The sequence below is a fragment of the Peromyscus leucopus genome, chromosome 9 (assembly GCF_004664715.2).
Source record: "Peromyscus leucopus breed LL Stock chromosome 9, UCI_PerLeu_2.1, whole genome shotgun sequence".
Lineage (NCBI taxonomy): Eukaryota > Metazoa > Chordata > Mammalia > Rodentia > Cricetidae > Peromyscus > Peromyscus leucopus.
In genome coordinates, this window is record NC_051070.1 from 1,963,988 (window position 1) to 1,966,479 (window position 2,492).

The following is a 2,492-nucleotide window of genomic DNA, read 5'->3' on the forward strand; positions in this document are numbered from 1 at the left end:
AAAGGAATATGTATTTTATGTATTTTGCCATGCATAGGTTAACTCTGCCACAGATTTATTGGTTCCTGATGCTCCGAAAATAAAACCTTAAAGTGTGTACCTCCATTAGAGAGAAAGCAAGACTGATGATGGAATGACAAATGTAATAAAGGTATTCTTCCTATGTATTGCTACATTTTACCCAGTGGCATATCTCTGTCATTCTTTTAAAACAGAGCAGTTGCTATGGTAGTGAACATTAGCTTTGCCTTTCCCTGATCTCTTATCAGACTCTGAAGGGAACAGGGTAGGGGGGAGCTTGGCTTACTTACAGTTTAGTCTGGAGCAGTGATTCTCAACCTTCCTAATGGTGTGACCCTTTAATACAATTCCTCACATTGTGGTGACCCCCAACCATAAAGTTATTTTATGCTGCTACTTAGTGACTGTAGTTTTGTTACTGTTATGAATCGTATTGTAAATATCTGTTTTCTGTTGGTCTTGGCAACCCTTGTGAAAGGGTGGTTCAGCCCCCAAAGGGGTCACAACCCACAGGCTGAGAACCACTGATCTAGAAATCCCAAGAAATGAATGAAAACAAATCCATGCAGGTTACAAGTACAGTTGTACAAATCTCAGTGCTGGTTCCTTCCACTAAAATTAGTAATGAGCCCCAGTGACTGGAAAAAGTGAAGCTGAGCACTTCTTTGGTGTGTTGCTTCCACACTAAAAGGAGAAAAAAGAAAAAGTAATTTTGAAAATAAAATAAAGTGACAGTAAGACTTTCAGACATGAGGTGGGTGACAGCAATACTGCTTGGGAATGATTTATAATTATGGATGAAATTGACTAGTGGGTACCAAATCAACTCACATCATGTCATAGGGTGAGGGGAAGATCAAATTACAATTCTAGTTTATTTTGGAAGGTGTAACTTAAGCTTAGCATTTTGGGGCAGGTGTTAAACAATTCTTTCATGGCAACAAAATATTCCAGCAGCTCAAATTGATATGTTTGGTAATTAATGCATGTTAGCAAGCCTGGCTGTTTTTACTTGTTTGTTGTGTTCACTACTACAAAACAGATCAAAGGCAAGTATTTAAAAAACAATTGGTAGTCACATCAGTAAGCATTTCTCCAAAAGGGTAGAGTGGCTTTTTATAAAGTCAGGTCTGTTAAATGTAGTAAAGGTGAAACAGGTTGCCAGGAGTTGTTTTAAGTCCGATGACAATAGCCAGCACACGAAGGGGAAAAACACTCGTCAAGGAGGGCTCCAGTCAATGGGGAACTTACAGCTCTCTAATGAAGTTTCTTGTGAAAAGAAGACTGACACAGAGCCACCAGGACATGAATCATTCATGGGAAATAGAAAAGATATCTGACAGTGAGCAGAGCCCTGTATAGATATAAAACAAGTTTCCCCTTCTTAATTTCTGCTTTAAAGACGCACAGTCCCCCACTCCCAGCGTCCTCTGTCCGTCTATAGAGTTAAAATTGACCACTGCTCGTCCCGAGCCACTTCAAAGCAGTTTAGTCCAGAACGGAAGGCTTGGCGCTTGGACAGTCTTCATGGTGTGTTAAGATTTCTATGGCAATTGGCAAGCAAGAGGTTCCCATCTGAATATGTCTCAAAGAAAGCCACTTATTGACACTAAGTTGGCTATCATCAAAGACTTCATCTTCCCTCTGCAAAAAACGTGGCCTTTGCAAACACTAAATCGGCCACCTTTGTTTTCCAGGCCAGAGGCTCTTTAAACACACGGTTCTTCCCTCGTTTATATATTTCTCCTATTGAAATGTTCTTTAGTAAAATGAATGCTAGGGAAGTCTAAGGTGCTTAGAAAGAGCTACAGGGTGGGAATTATATTCTCTTAAGTTGGAGGTGGGCCACACAAGTGCCCTGGCCATGAGGCCTGAAAGCCTTGCAAGCTAGGCCCAACTGTCTGCCCACTGAATATTTAGATTACAGTCTGGTAATTGATATATTTCATTTTGTGGGAGCTTTTGGAGACCTGTGCTTTTCTGAGTCCTCTCTGTCTGTGCAGTGACTCGTAAGGAGGGATGCTGGCCACCACTATGCTTAGGTCCCAGTTTGGTAGGAACTATAACCTCAGGAGGGGCAGGAGAGAGGATTGCATTTCTCAAGTGGTCACCTTAAATCAGAGAAAAGGAAACCCATCAGCAGGCAGACAAAACAACCCACAGACTTAAGAATCCATCCATCTGCCAGTGGTTTACCCAAACACCACCGGTGACCTCAGGAACATTCCAGGTCTGGAAGGATGGAGGAGAACCACAGAGAAAGCACCCTGGGGTGGCCAGCACACTTCCCTTCCCTGTGAACAAAACCTCTTAGAGGCCTCACACCCACGCAGGAACATCCCAGAGCACACATTCACACACTACCTAAGTGCCTAATCAGGCAGGGAGAAGTTCAAAGACGTGTTCTTTGAAATTCAAACTAGTGTTTTTATGGTACATCCACACAGAGTCAGAATTGCTATGGCAATGGG